Raw genomic sequence first — 15,332 nt, 5'->3', positions numbered from 1 at the left:
GTTCCCTTGTGCTGCCTCAGTTGAATCTCCTTTACTTGACAGAGATGTGCCTGAGCAGCGGCCCTCCCCAGCCCTATCCCAAATCATACTTATTTTGCATAGGAAATATCATGGTAATGAAGACTGTTATCCCAGGGTGAGGTTCATTCATTGCATTTTGGGTATGCTGACCCCTGTGATTTACCCAAATGTGGGAAACTCGACTTCATTATTTGTGGTAGTGGGGGACTGTGTTTGTGCTTTCCTCTGGTCAGCTCTGGTAAAAGTCAGATTTCTTTGTCTCAGATCTTCCTCTAGCCTTGTTCTTCTTTCGAGAGTTCCCTTGTGCTGACTCACTTGGATCTCCTTCACTTGACAGGGAAGTGCCCGAGCAGTGACCCTCCCCAGCTCTAGCCCAACTCCTACTTACCTGCCAGGTGAGATACTATGATCATGAAGGTGCTTCTCCCAGGGCAAGGCTCACCCATTGCACTCTGGGTGTGCTACTCTTGCGATTTCCCCAAATGTGGGAAACTTGACTGCATAATTTGTGTTTCCCCTGGTCGGCTCTCGTATAATTCAGATCTCTTTGTCTCAGGTCTCTCTCCAGCCTAGTTTGCTGTCTGTTTCCACTTCTCTTTTCTTGAGCCGCTCCCTTCTATGCCCTTGCGCACTATTATGACCTCTCCTGTCTGCTTACTTTGTGCCTTCCAACGTCAATGCAAACTACAGGTAGTGCTGCAGGGCCCTCACCCTTTTACATGCTTTACAGAGCAGCTCTGGAGCTGTTACAGTGCCCAGCTGCTGCAAGAAATCAGCTTGAATGCTTCAGGGGCTGGGGCATAGCCAACATGAGCCCCACACCGAAGGAGGGTGGAGGTGTTTAATGTGAATTAGGGGTCCTCCAAGCGCCGCAAAAGGCCGCCATGCCCTGCACATCCCTTTTTTCTTTTCATATGCAGACGAGGGTTGAAGCCAACTTTGACCCACTGCTTGGATGACATCACCATATGCAAATCCATCTGCTGCAGGCCTTCCCCCAGGAATGCTTGCACTAGTTGTTGCATTTGGTTTATTGTTTGGGGGTGCTTCAGTATTAGGCAGCCTTCTGCCCTCCCATGTTCATCTGAAAATATGTGTTCTCCCTGCAGTTGTTGTCCCCAGATGAGAGTTCCCTTGTGCTGCCTCAGTTGAATCTCCTTTACTTGACAGAGATGTGCCTGAGCAGCGGCCCTCCCCAGCTCTATCCCAAATCATACTTATTTTGCATAGGAGATACCATGCTCATGAAGATTGTTCTCCCAGGTTGAGGTTCATTCATTGCATTCTGGGTATGCTGACCCCTGTGATTTCCCCAAATGTGGGAAACTTGACTGCATTATTTGTGGTAGTGGGGGACTGTGTTTGTGCTTTCCTCTGGTCAGCTCTGGTAAAAGTCAGATTTCTTTGTCTCAGATCTTCCTCTAGCCTTGTTCTTCTTTCGAGAGTTCCCTTGTGCTGCCTCAGTTGGATCTCCTTCACTTGACAGGGGGGTGCCCGAGCTGCGACCCTCCCCAGCTCTAGCCCAACTCCTACTTACCTGCCAGGTGAGATACTATGATCATGTAGGTGCTTCTCCCAGGGCAAGGCTCACCCATTGCACTCTGTGTGTGCTGCCCCTGTGATTTCCCCAAATGTGGGAAACTTGACTGCATAATTTGTGTTTCCCCTGGTCGGCTCTCGTATAATTCAGATCTCTTTGTCTCAGGTCTCTCTCCAGCCTAGTTTGCTGTCTGTTTCCACTTCTCTTTTCTTGAGCCGCTCCCTTCTATGCCCTTGCGCACTATTCTGACCTCTCCTGTCTGTATACTTTGTGCCTTCCAACGCACAATGCAAACTACAGGTAGTGCTGCAGGGCCCACACCCTTTTACATGCTTTACAGAGCAGCTCTGGAGCTGTTACAGTGCCCAGCTGCTGCAAGAAATCAGCTTGAATGCTTCAGGGGCTGGGGCATAGCCATCATGAGCCCCACACCGAAGGAGGGTGGAGATGTTTAATGCGAATTAGGGGTCATCCAAGCGCCGCAAAAGGCCGCCATTCCCTGCACATCCCTTTTTTCTTTTCATATGCAGACGAGGGTTGAAGCCAACTTTGACCCACTGCTTGGATGACATCACCATATGCAAATCCATCTGCTGCAGGCCTTCCCCAGGAATGCTTGCACTAGTTGTTGCATTTGGTTTGTTGTTTGGGGGTGCTTCAGTATTAGGCAGCCTTCTGCCCTCCCATGTTCATCTGAAAATATGTGTTCTCCCTGCAGTTGTTGTCCCAAGATGAGAGTTCCCTTGTGCTGCCTCAGTTGAATCGCCTTTACTTGACAGAGATGTGCCTGAGCAGCGGCCCTCCCCAGCCCTATCCCAAATCATACTTATTTTGCATAGGAGATACCATGGTCATGAAGATTGTTCTCCCATGGTGAGGTTCATTCATTGCATTCTGTTTATGCTGACCCCTGTGATTTCCCCAAATGTTGGAAACTCGACTGCATTATTTGTGGTAGTGGGGGGCTGTGTTTGTGCTTTCCTCTGGTCAGCTCTGGTAAAAGTCAGATTTCTTTGTCTCAGATCTTCCTCTAGCCTTGTTCTTCTTTCGAGAGTACCCTTGTGCTGCCTCAGTTGGATCTCCTTCACTTTACAGGGGGGTGCCCGAGCAGCGACCCTCCCCAGCTCTAGCCCAACTCCTACTTACCTGCCAGGTGAGATCCTATGATCATGTAGGTGCTTCTCCCAGGGCAAGGCTCACCCATCGCACTCTGGGTGTGCTGCCCCTGTGATTTCCCCAAATGTGGGAAACTTGACTGCATAATTTGTGTTTCCCCTGGTCGGCTCTCGTATAATTCAGATGTATTTGTCTCAGGTCTCTCTCCAGCCTAGTTTGCTGTCTGTTTCCACTTCTCTTTTCTTGAGCCGCTCCCTTCTATGCCCTTGCGCACTATCCTGACTTCTCCCGTCTGCTTACTTTGTGCCTTCCAACGCACAATGCGAACTACAGGTAGTGCTGCAGGGCCCACACCCTTTTACTTGCCTTACAGAGCAGCTCTGGAGCTGTTACAGTGCCCAGCTGCTGCAAGAAATCAGCTTGAATGCTTCAGGGGCTGGGGCATAGCCAACATGAGCCCCACACCGAAGGAGGGTGGAGGTGTTTAATGCGAACTAGGGGTCATCCAAGCGCCGCAAAAGGCCGCCATGCCCTGCACGCCCCTCTTCTCTATTCATATGCAGATGAGTGTTGAAGCCAACTTTGACCCACTGCTTGGATGACATCACCATATGCAAATCCATCTGCTGCAGGCCTTCCCCCAGGAATGCTTGCACTAGTTGTTGCATTTGGTTTGTTGTTTGGGGGTGCTTCAGTATTAGGCAGCCTTCTGCCCTCCCATGTTCATCTGAAAATATGTGTTCTCCCTGCAGTTGTTGTCCCCCGATGAGAGTTCCCTTGTGCTGCCTCAGTTGAATCTCCTTTACTTGACAGAGATGTGCCTGAGCAGCGGCCCTCCCCAGCTCTATCCCAAATCATACTTATTTTGCATAGGAGATACCATGGTCATGAAGATTGTTTTCCCAGGGTGAGGTTCATTCATTGCATTCTGGGTATGCTGACCCCTGTGATTTCCCCAAATGTGGGAAACTGGACTGCATTATTTGTGGTAGTGAGGGACTGTGTTTGTGCTTTCCTCTGGTCAGCTCTGGTAAAAGTCAGATTTCTTTGTCTCAGATCTTCCTCTAGCCTTGTATTTCTTTCGAGAGTTCCCTTGTGCTGCCTCAGTTGGATCTCCTTCACTTGACAGGGGGGTGCCCGAGCAGCGACCCTCCCCAGCTCTAGCCCAGCTCCTACTTACCTGCCAGGTGAGATACTATGATCATGAAGGTGCTTCTCCCAGGGCAAGGCTCACCCATTGCACTCTGGGTGTGCTACTCCTGCGGTTTCCCCAAATGTTGGACACTAGACTGCATAATTTGTGTTTCACCTGGTCGGCTCTCGTATAATTCAGATCTCTTTGTCTCAGGTCTCTCTCCAGCCTAATTTGCAGTCTGTTTCCACTTCTCTTTTCTTGAGTTGCTCCCTTCTATGCCCTTGCGCACTATCCTGACTTCTCCCGTCTGCTTACTTTGTGCCTTCCAACACACAATGCAAACTACAGGTAGTGCTGCAGGGCCCACACCCTTTTACTTGCCTTACAGAGCAGCTCTGGAGCTGTTACAGTGCCCAGCTGCTGCAAGAAATCAGCTTGAATGCTTCAGGGGCTGGGGCATAGCCATCATGAGCCCCACACCGAAGGAGGGTGGAGGTGTTTAATGCGAACTATGGGTCATCCAAGCACCTCAAAAGGCCGCCATGCCCTGCATGCCAATTTTATCTTTTCATATGCAGACGAGGGTTGAAGCCAACTTTGACCCACTGTTTGGATGACATCACCATATGCAAATCCATATGCTGCAGGCCTTCCCCCAGGAATGCTTGCACTAGTTGTTGCATTTGGTTTGTTGTTTGGGGGTGCTTCAGTATTAGGCAGCCTTCTGCCCTCCCATGTTCATCTGAAAATATGTGTACCTCCTGCAGTTGTTGTCCCCAGATGAGAGTTCCCTTGTGCTGCCTCAGTTGAATCTCCTTTACTTGACAGAGATGTGCCTGAGCAGCGGCCCTCTCCAGCCCTATCCCAAATCATACTTATTTTGCATAGGAGATACCATGGTCATGAAGATTGTTCTCCCAGGGTGAGGTTCATTCATTGCATTCTGGGTATGCTGACCCCTGTTATTTTCCCAAATGTGGTAAACTTGACAGCATTATTTGTGGTAGTGGGGGACTGTGTTTGTGCTTTCCTCTGGTCAGCTCTGGTAAAAGTCAGATTTCTTTGTCTCAGATCTTCCTCTAGCCTTGTTCTTCTTTCGAGAGTTCCCTTGTGCTGCCTCAGTTAGATCTCCTTCACTTGACAGGGGGGTGCCCGAGCAGCGACCCTCCCCAGCTCTAGCCCAACTCCTACTTACCTGCTAGGTGAGATACTATGATCATGAAGGTGCTTCTCCCAGGGCAAGGCTCACCAATTGCACTCTGGGTGTGCTGCTCCTGCGATATCCCCAAATGTGGGAAACTTGACTGCATAATTTGTGTTTCCCCTGGTCGGCTCTCGTATAATTCAGATCTCTTTGTCTCATGTCTTTCTCCAGCCTAGTTTGCTGTCTGTTTACACTTCTCTTTTCTTGAGCCACTCCCTTCTATGCCCTTGCGCACTATCTTGATTTCTCCCGTCTGCTTACTTTGTGCCTTCCAACGCACAATGCGAACTACAGGTAGTGCTGCAGGGCCCACACCCTTTTAGTTGCCTTACAGAGCAGCTCTGGAGCTATTACAGTGCCCAGCTGCTGCAAGTAATCAGCTTGAATGCTTCAGGGGCTGGGGCATAGCCAACATGAGCCCCACACCGAAGTAGGGTGGAGGTGTTTAATGCGAACTAGGGGTCATCCAAGCGCCGCAAAAGGCCGCCATGCCCTGCACGCCCCTTTTCTCTTTTCATATGCAGACGAGGGTTGAAGCCAACTTTGACCCACTGCTTGGATGACATCACCATATGCAAATCCATCTGCTGCAGGCCTTCCCCCAGGAATGCTTGTACTAGTTGTTGCATTTGGTTTGTTGTTTGGGGGTGCTTCAGTATTAGGCAGCCTTCTGCCCTCCCATGTTCATCTGAAAATATGTGTTCTCCCTGCAGTTGTTGTCCCCAGATGAGAGTTCCCTTGTGCTGCCTCAGTTGAATCTCCTTTACTTGACAAGGGAGGCATTTTGGATTTTTTCTTTGGGTACCCTTACACCTGATGGTCTGAATGAGAGCATCGAACTGAACAACATTTGCAGTCTCTGAAGATTTTATCTATTGATTTACCTAATATATTATTTATTGAATATCCATTTATTGTATGTTTAATAAATAAACAAAATTATTAGAAGTAGCTATTTTGGAAACAGCTTTCCTCTTAGGATGAAACTGTATAATCCTGTTGTGTGTGTTCCTTTAAAGTTCTTTAGTAAAATCCACTAGTAATGATGAACATCAGATTTCTTCCTCCATCCTCTTTTTACACTTTCTCTTGGTTCTATATATATTTTTTTTTCTATTTTTATTTTTCCCCCCTCCTTCTCCCAAAAGGCCCCCCTCCCTCCCCCCCCTCCCTGTTTTAAATTTTAAAATCTTTAAATATTTAAATCTTCGAATCCTTAAATTGTCTGTTTAATATTTATTTTTTCTTCAATTCTTTTTGTTGTTTAAACAGCAATGTAGTTATTCCAGGGGTTAAAATAATGAAATATAGAAATAATATTAACAAAAATTAAAGGTAAAAATGAATTGATAGAATGATCCCATTAAAAGTAAATAAATAATATGGATGTTAAGCTGAGCGGGTTGGATTCGAACATGGGACTAGCTGCATAGAGTGCATTTGATGTTTCCCCTGCGCCACAAGAACTGCTTTAGTAGTGGCATGGATTTATGTTACCCTAAAAGGTTTTATATAAGTAAATGGGGATCCTTAGTGCTGAGTCTCTGAATTATGTATATGTGATTATAGATATGAGGTATTGATTGAAAGATTATAGGTTAATCTGTATATAGATTATATATTTTCTGTTATTTTTTAAACCACCTTGTTGCTTATTTTATTATTATTTTGAATCACCATGTTGCTTATTTTTATATTATGAAATGCCTTTATATGTGCAATTGCAATTAGAAAGTTGTTCCATATGTGAGTCATTACATGTATGCATCCAATTAGTACATGTATGTATCCAATCAACTAATTAGTAATGCTATTGGTCCGGTGCATTTTAAAAAGAGCCTGCTAGGCTGCTGATGTATCCTCTGACGAAACCGCTCTTGGATAACAGCGGAGAAACGCGTAAGAAAGGTGATTACCGGACACTCTGATTGCTGAGATATAAGCCCGTTCATGAACGAGCTACATCACGGCGGACGTCTGATGTAAAGACAGCGGTGAAGGGGAAAAAGCAATTTGAGACCGAGCAAAAGGAGGTCTCTACCCCACGGCAGGGAGAAATATCCCGACCGCGAGTGCCAATAAGATCCAGCCACGGTTAACGGGGGTCGTAGCATACCGCTGTGTTTCACCAACCATCACAGCGCTCTCCCCCTGTTTTCTTTCATTACTCACGTGAGTTACATATGAACTTTAACTGCAGTAAATAATAAGAATTTACTTACCGATAATTCTATTTCTCATAGTCCGTAGTGGATGCTGGGGACTCCGTAAGGACCATGGGGAATAGCGGCTCCGCAGGAGACTGGGCACATCTAAAGAAAGCTTTAGGACTATGTGGTGTGCACTGGCTCCTCCCCCTATGACCCTCCTCCAAGCCTCAGTTAGGATACTTTGCCCGGACGAGCGTACACAATAAGGAAGGATTTTGAATCCCGGGTAAGACTCATACCAGCCACACCAATCACACCGTACAACCTGTGATCTGAACCCAGTTAACAGCATGATAACAGAGGAGCCTCTGAAAAGATGGCTCCCAACAATAATAACCCGATTTTTGTAACAATAACTATGTACAAGTATTGCAGACAATCCGCACTTGGGATGGGCGCCCAGCATCCACTACGGACTATGAGAAATAGAATTATCGGTAAGTAAATTCTTATTTTCTCTGACGTCCTAAGTGGATGCTGGGGACTCCGTAAGGACCATGGGGATTATACCAAAGCTCCCAAACGGGCGGGAGAGTGCGGATGACTCTGCAGCACCGAATGAGAGAACTCCAGGTCCTCCTCAGCCAGGGTATCAAATTTGTAGAATTTAGCAAACGTGTTTGCCCCTGACCAAGTAGCTGCTCGGCAAAGTTGTAAAGCCGAGACCCCTCGGGCAGCCGCCCAAGATGAGCCCACTTTCCTTGTGGAACGGGCTTTTACAGATTTTAGCTGTGGCAGGCCTGCCACAGAATGTGCAAGCTGAATTGTACTACAAATCCAACGAGCAATAGTCTGCTTAGAAGCAGGAGCACCCAGCTTGTTGGGTGCATACAGGATAAACAGCGAGTCAGATTTCCTGACTCCAGCCGTCCTGGAAACATATTTTCAGGGCCCTGACAACATCCAGCAACTTGGATTCCTCCAAGTCCCTAGTAGCCGCAGGCACCACAATAGGTTGGTTCAGGTGAAAACGCTGGAACCACCTTAGGGAGAAACTGAGGACGAGTCCTCAATTCCGCCCTGTCCGAATGGAAAATCAGATAAGGGCTTTTACAGGATAAAGCCGCCAATTCTGACACGCGCCTGGCCCAGGCCAGGGCCAACAGCATGACCACTTTCCATGTGAGATATTTTAACTCCACAGATTTAAGTGGTTCAAACCAATGTGACTTTTGGAACCCAAACTACATTGAGATCCCAAATTGCCACTGGAGGCACAAAAGGAGGCTGTATATGCAGTACCCCTTTTACAAACGTCTAAACTTCAGGGACTGAAGCTAGTTCTTTTTTGGAAGAAAATTGACAGGGCCGAAATCTGAACCTTAATGGACCCCAATTTCAGGCCCATAGACACTCCTGTTTGCAGGAAATGTAGGAATCGACCCAGTTGAATTTCCTCCATCGGGCCTTACTGGCCTCGCACTACGCAACATATTTTCGCCAATTGCGGTGATAATGTTTTTGCGGTTACATCCTTCCTGGCTTTAGATCAGGATATGGATGACTTCATCCGGAATGCCTTTTTTCCTTCAGGATCCGGTGTTCAACCGGCATGCCGTCAAACGCAGCCGCGGTAAGTCTTGGAACAGACAGGGTCCTTGCTGGAGCAGGTCCCTTCTTAGAGGTAGAGGCCACGGATCCTCCGTGAGCATCTCTTGAAGTTCCGGTTACCAAGTCCTTCTTGGCCAATCCGGAGCCACGAATATAGTGCTTTCTCCTCTCCATCTTATCAATCTCAGTACCTTGGGTATGAGAGGCAGAGGAGGGAACACATACACTGACTGGTACACCCACGGTGTTACCAGAGCGTCTACAACTATTGCCTGAGGGTCTCTTGACCTGGCGCAATACCTGTCGAGTTTTTTAATCATGTGGACGACTTCTGGGTGAAGTCCCCACTCTCCCGGGTGGAGGTCGTGCTGAGGAAGTCTGCTTCCCAGTTGTCCACTCCCGGAATGAATACTGTTGACAGTGCTATCACATGATTTTCCGCCCAGCGAAGAATCCCTGCAGCTTCTGCCATTGCCCTCCTGCTTCTTGTGCCACCCTGTCTGTTTACGTGGGTGACTGCCATGATGTTGTCCGACTGGATCAACACCGGCTGACCTTGAAGCAGAGGTCTTGCTAAGCTTAGAGCATTGTAAATGGCCCTTAGCTTCAGGATATTTATGTGAAGTGATGTATCCAGGCTTGACCCTAAGCCCTGGATATTCCTTCCCTGTGTGACTGCTCACCAGCCTCGCAGGCTGGCATTCGTGGTCACCAGGACCCAGTCCTGAATGCCGAATCTGCGGCCCTCTAGAAGATGAGCACTCTGCAACCACCACAGGATGGATACCCTTGTCCTTGGTGACAGGGTTATCCGCTGATGCATCTGAAAATGCGACCCGGACCATTTGTCCAGTAGGTTCCACTGGAAAGTTCTTGCGTGGAATCTAACGAATGGGATTGCTTCGTAGGAAGCCACCATTTTTACCCAGAACCCTTGTGCATTGATGCACTGAGACTTGGTTCGGTTTTAGGAGGTTCCTGACTAGCTCGGATAACTCCCTGGCTTTCTCTTCCGGGAGAAACACCTTTTTTCTGGACTGTGTCCAGGAACATCCCTAGGAAACAGAAGACAAGTCGTCGGAACCAGCTGCGATTTTGGAATATTGAGAATCCAATCGTGCTGCCGCAACACTACCTGAGATAGTGCTACACCGACTTCCAACTGTTCCCTGGATCTTACCCTTATCAGGGAATCGTCCAAGTAAGGGATAACTAAAATTCCCTTCCTTCGAAGGGATATCATTTCGGCCATTACCTTGGTAAAGACCCGGGGTGCCGTGGACCATCCCTACGGCAGCGTCTGAACTGATAGTGACAGTTCTGTACCATAACCTGAGGTACCCTTGGTGAGAAGGGTAAATTTTGACATGAAGGTAAGCATCCTTGATGTCCCGAGACATCATGTAGTCCCCTTCTTCCAGGTTCGCAATCACTGCTCTGAGTGACTCAATCTTGAATTTGAACCTCTGTATGTAAGTGTTCAAAGATTTTAGATTTTAGATTTAGAATCGGTCTCACCGAGCCGTCTGGCTTCGGTACCACAATAGTGTGGAATAATACCCCGTTCCCTGTTGCAGGAGGGGTACCTTGATTATCACCTGCTGGGAATACAGCTTGTGAATGGCTTCCAAAACTGCCTCCCTGTCAGAGGGAGACGTCGGTAAAGCCGACTTTTGGAAACGGCGAGGGGGAGACGTCTCGAATTCCAATATGTACCCTTGAGATATTACCTGAAGGATCCAGGGGTCTACTTGCGAGTGAGCCCACTGCGCACTGAAATTCATTGAGAACGGGCCCCCACCGTGCCTGAGCTTGTAAGGCCCTAGCGTCATACTGAGGGCTTGGCAGAGGCGGGAAAGGGTTTCTGTTCCTGGGAACTGGCTAATCTCTTCAGCCTTTTTCCTCTCCCTCTGTCACGAGCAGAAAAGAGGAACCTTTTGTCCGCTTGCCAACAAAGGACTGCGCCTGATAATACGGCGTCTTATTTTGAGAGGCGACCTGGGGTACAAACGTGGATTTCCCAGTTGTTGCCGTGGCCACCAGGTCTAAAATACCGACCCCAAATGTCCCCTTTCAAAGGCAATACTTCCAAATGCCGTTTGGAATCCGCATCACCTGACCATTTTACTGGTAGAATTGGACAACGCACTTATACTTGATGCCAGTCGGCAAATATTCCGCTGTGCATCATGCATATATAGAAATGCATCTTTTAAATGCTCTATAGGCAATAATATACTATCCTTATCTAGGATATCAATATTTCCAGTCAGGGAATCCGACCATGCCAACCCAGCACTGCACCTCCAGGCTGAGGCGATTGCTGGTCGCAGTATAACACCAGTATGTGTGTGAATACATTTTTGGATACCCTCCTGCTTTCTATCAGCAGGATCCTTAAGGGCGGCCATCTCATGAGAGGGTAGAGCCCTTGTTCTTACAAGCGTGTGAGCGCCTTATCCCCCCTAGGGGGTGTTTCCCAACGCACCCTAACCTCTGGCCGGAAAGGGTATACAGCCAATACTTTTTAAGAAATGATCAATTGTTATCGGGGGGAAACCCACGCATCATCACACACCTCATTTTATTTCTCAGATTCAGGAAAACTACAGGTAGTTTTTCCCTCACCGAACATAATACCCCTTTTTGGTGGTACTCGTATTATCAGAAATGTATAAAACATTTTCCATTGTCTCAATCATGTAACGTGTGGCCCTACTGGAAAGCACGGTTGTCTCTTCACCGTCGACACAGGAGTCAGTATCCGTGTCGGCGTCTGTATCTGCCATCTGAGGTAACGGGCGCTTTAGAGCCCCTGACGGCCTATGAGACGTCTGGACAGGCACAAGCTGAGTAGCCGGCTGTCTCATGTCAACCACTGTTTTTTTTTTTTGTTTTTTTATACAGAGCTGACACTGTCATGTAATTTTCAACAGTACATCCACTCAGGTGTCGACCCCCTAGGTGGTGACATCACTGTTACAGACACTCTGCTCCATCTCCACATCATTTTTCTCCTCATACATGTCGACACAAACGTACCGACACACAGCACACACACAGGGAATGCTCTGATAGAGGACAGGACCCCACTAGCCCTTTGGGGAGACAGAGGGAGAGTATGCCAGCACACACCAGAGCGCTATATATATATATACAGGGATAACCTTATATAAGTGTTTTTCCCCTTATAGCTGCTGTATGTTTTAATACTGCGCCTAATTAGTGCCCCCCTCTCTTTTTTTAACCCTTTCTGTAGTGTAGTGACTGCAGGGAAGAGCCAGGGAGCTTCCGTCCAACTGAGCTGTGAGGGAAAATGGCGCCAGTGTGCTGAGGAGATAGTCTTCGCCCCCTTTTCGGCGGCCTTATCTCCCGTTTTTCTGTATATTCTGGCAGGGGTTAAATGCATCCATATAGCCCAGGAGCTATATGTGATGTATTTTTTGCCATGTAAGGTATTTTTATCATGTTTTATTGCGTCTCAGGGCGCCCCCCCCAGCGCCCTGCACCCTCAGTGACCGGAGTATGAAGTGTGCTGAGAGCAATGGCGCACAGCTGTGCGCTACCTTATTGAAGACAGGAACGTCTTCTGCCGCCGATTTATCCGGACCTCTTCGCTCTTCTGGCTCTGTAAGGGGGCCGGCGGCGAGGCTCCGGGACCCATCCAGGCTGGGCCTGTGATCGTCCCTCTGGAGCTAATGTCCAGTAGCCAAGAAGCCCAATCCACTCTGCACGCAGGTGAGTTCGCTTCTTCTCCCCTTAGTCCCTCGATGCAGTGAGCCTGTTGCCAGCAGGTCTCACTGAAAATAACAAACCTAAACTAAAACTTTCACTAAGAAGCTCAGGAGAGCCCCTAGTGTGCACCCTTCTCGTCGGGCACAGAAATCTAACTGAGGCTTGGAGGAGGGTCATAGGGGGAGGAGCCAGTGCACACCACATAGTCCTAAAGCTTTCTTTAGATGTGCCCAGTCTCCTGCGGAGCCGCTATTCCCCATGGTCCTTACGGAGTCCCCAGCATCCACTTAGGACGTTAGAGAAAAGAGGCGTTGGTTACAACTGTTGCTGTTCATCCACAAGAAGGAATTTAATGTATCAATTACAATTGGAAAGTAACGTGTAACCCTGATTTAGGGTTTAAACAACACTTATACTGAGGTAGTTATAATATGGTGACTAAAATGGAGTATAAGCATATATATTATTCATATAAAAGTTAATGGATGTTGTAATACTGTATGCATGTTGTGAGGTAAATAATACAGTTCACATATATGTAATTGTATGTACATTGATGTAAATGTAGTGGTGAATACAATGAAGGCTTATTTTATGGTTTCACAGTGTATCTAAAGGGTTAATGTCCTTGTGCTCCTAACTGTCAATCACCTAGTGAGGTGATTGCCAGTGGGCGGGGCATCACCTCAGAGTGGGTCATGTGACTACTAGAGAGGAGTGGAGAGGTGCTGTGAGTGTAGCTGAGAGAGAGACTGCATATCCCTTGGTGAGAGGACATAGTTTTTTGCTGCTCCGGCCGTCGCCCGCATTAGAGCAGAGCGGTATACATTGCGGCGGCCGGAGGGGGCTTAGTGTGTGAAGCCAGAACAGGGCTTCCTTACTGTAAAGGTGGTGACAGCAGTATTGAGACTCAGAACTGTTCATAGAACCCAAGATCAGCGCTAGTCAACTCACCCAGCAGTATTGGAAGGGCACATCTGTGACAGGGACACAGAGAGGGTTCCTTCCTACCTATTACCGGCACAGACTCTGACAGCCACAACAAAGAAGCCAGGACCAGCAGCAGAGGCTCCATTCTGTGTGGCTGTAAGTGTAAGGGAGGAGTCGGGGGAGCATCCTGCAGCAGCATCACTAGATGGTAGAAGTGTGAGTGCATAATCCAGCCATTTATATTACCCCTACACTAAGCACAGCAAGCCATAGGTGACTATTGTACATAGTCAATTTCATATTGGGACTAAGTACTCCAGGGCTAGGCCGCAATAATGGCTATTAAGCAGGAGGATAGTAATGGGTCACAGTAGTCAGAGTGACCTATAATTACAGTTCCATGTATGGCTTAATCATAGTGCTAAGGAGAAGGTAGAAAGCACTGGGTATATATATGTAACAGGAGGAGTGGAGTGAAACTTGAACTGTTTAACGCTTCATAAATAGTTTTAAAACTCCCCCATATATCAGCATCACATCAGTCAAAGGAGAGCCAGAGACATTGTCCCGCAGCGCTAAATAGAAAGTAACACCCTAAAGCTGCCACCTAATGTGTGTATTTATGCCCCTGAATTAGCAGAATTAGAGTCAAGGACATTAAAGGTAGCCATACTACAGTGACATTGGATGGATGTTAAAGCCTCTTAGCCACAAAGGATTAGAATATCATCCCGATTCAAGGACTAGCTTGAGGCACTTTAATACAACTGTGTTATATGTATATTCGTGAACCCGTAAGAAGGACTGACACGTAAGAGACTATTAGTTATAAAGTTAAAGGATTTGAGCTCGCTGTGACTATGATAAGAGAAACCATCTCTTGCAGATATATTTAATATAGACTCATCCTAAGAGACAACAATAATTTGAGGCATACAGGAATCGAAAAGCTATATATGCTCTGAAATATAGAAAGCATCAGCTACTTCAAATGGACACAAGGACGCAGCATAACAAAGGTTTATCATACCAGCTTCTTAGGAGTTTAGTTTAATACTGGACAACTACAGTAACATTTTTACTGAGGAAAGGATACAGATTCCTTGGTAATCAACTGTTGATGTTACTATCTATGAGCTAAATAGATACTTTCTGTTATCTGCCAAGGAGGAACTATAAGTAACCTTATAGGAGAAAGTAATCGCTACCATAAGTAGACTGAGCCAAACATCTTTCTCTTTAACTGAAGGGAGAACTGATAGTTGATACTAAAACATAGTGTCAGACATTCTGTATTAACTGCTGTTATTTTTAGGAAGTTTATGGGCCCTTATAGTGCACTATCATATTAAGAGTACCCGGGTCACTCTAACACCTAAGGGTGTCTTGAAAAGAAAAAGGATTTGTTGTATTGCATGCAGGTACTGTGTATAGGCCTAATTGACAGGCTGTTAGCATGGATTAATGACTTAAAGGGGAATGTGTAATTGATGAAATGTTAATGTATACTTAATCCATTTGGTACTGGTCATTAAAGTGTTATACTTTCCATGTGTGTCTGGTCCGTCTGGAAGTTGATCTGAAGATCCTGGAAGAAAGAGACAGGTATATTAGATAATATATCTATGATATAAGGGAATCATCCCCTAAGGATAGAGATCAGGCTTACTCAAGCAAGCCTTAACGGTAGTTAAATACTACACATAGCTTGAGTGGAGGCACAGCTATTAGGTAACCATCCCTTAATAGAATACATAGACAGCTCTCGTTCAAGGTAATGAGGGTAGGGTTACATTTGGAGGCACCGCGTGAGATAGAAGTTACACTCAGGCCCTGTTACACCACAGGTGTCAGCTGCCATTAATTATTATTGATAAAGTCCTCACATCC

At 46.9% G+C, this 15,332-nt stretch overlaps 10 non-coding genes across 10 annotated transcripts; all 10 read left to right on the top strand.

Moving 5' to 3' along the window:
* The first annotated feature begins 85 nt into the window (after window positions 1-85).
* LOC135032639 (U1 spliceosomal RNA) lies at window positions 86-249 on the top strand. Its single transcript, XR_010228131.1, has one exon. It is a non-coding gene; the product is annotated as a U1 spliceosomal RNA (small nuclear RNA).
* A 152-nt stretch (window positions 250-401) lies between these two features.
* Window positions 402-564, top strand: LOC135032646 (U1 spliceosomal RNA). The gene has a single exon (XR_010228137.1). It is a non-coding gene; the product is annotated as a U1 spliceosomal RNA (small nuclear RNA).
* A 670-nt stretch (window positions 565-1,234) lies between these two features.
* LOC135032631 (U1 spliceosomal RNA) lies at window positions 1,235-1,398 on the top strand. The gene has a single exon (XR_010228124.1). It is a non-coding gene; the product is annotated as a U1 spliceosomal RNA (small nuclear RNA).
* A 152-nt stretch (window positions 1,399-1,550) lies between these two features.
* Window positions 1,551-1,713, top strand: LOC135032651 (U1 spliceosomal RNA). Its single transcript, XR_010228142.1, has one exon. It is a non-coding gene; the product is annotated as a U1 spliceosomal RNA (small nuclear RNA).
* A 670-nt stretch (window positions 1,714-2,383) lies between these two features.
* On the top strand, window positions 2,384-2,547 carry LOC135032637 (U1 spliceosomal RNA). Its single transcript, XR_010228129.1, has one exon. It is a non-coding gene; the product is annotated as a U1 spliceosomal RNA (small nuclear RNA).
* A 152-nt stretch (window positions 2,548-2,699) lies between these two features.
* Window positions 2,700-2,862, top strand: LOC135032656 (U1 spliceosomal RNA). The gene has a single exon (XR_010228146.1). It is a non-coding gene; the product is annotated as a U1 spliceosomal RNA (small nuclear RNA).
* A 671-nt stretch (window positions 2,863-3,533) lies between these two features.
* Window positions 3,534-3,697, top strand: LOC135032636 (U1 spliceosomal RNA). The gene has a single exon (XR_010228128.1). It is a non-coding gene; the product is annotated as a U1 spliceosomal RNA (small nuclear RNA).
* Window positions 3,698-3,849: 152 nt separating this feature from the next.
* Window positions 3,850-4,012, top strand: LOC135032658 (U1 spliceosomal RNA). The gene has a single exon (XR_010228148.1). It is a non-coding gene; the product is annotated as a U1 spliceosomal RNA (small nuclear RNA).
* A 671-nt stretch (window positions 4,013-4,683) lies between these two features.
* Window positions 4,684-4,847, top strand: LOC135032634 (U1 spliceosomal RNA). Its single transcript, XR_010228126.1, has one exon. It is a non-coding gene; the product is annotated as a U1 spliceosomal RNA (small nuclear RNA).
* Window positions 4,848-4,999: 152 nt separating this feature from the next.
* LOC135032657 (U1 spliceosomal RNA) lies at window positions 5,000-5,162 on the top strand. Its single transcript, XR_010228147.1, has one exon. It is a non-coding gene; the product is annotated as a U1 spliceosomal RNA (small nuclear RNA).
* The last annotated feature ends 10,170 nt before the right edge of the window (window positions 5,163-15,332 follow it).

The sequence above is a fragment of the Pseudophryne corroboree genome, unplaced genomic scaffold (assembly GCF_028390025.1).
Source record: "Pseudophryne corroboree isolate aPseCor3 unplaced genomic scaffold, aPseCor3.hap2 scaffold_550, whole genome shotgun sequence".
NCBI classification, from domain to species: Eukaryota; Metazoa; Chordata; class Amphibia; order Anura; family Myobatrachidae; genus Pseudophryne; species Pseudophryne corroboree.
The sequence above is the reverse complement of the archived record's forward strand: the minus strand, read 5'-3'. Positions and strand labels throughout refer to the sequence as shown.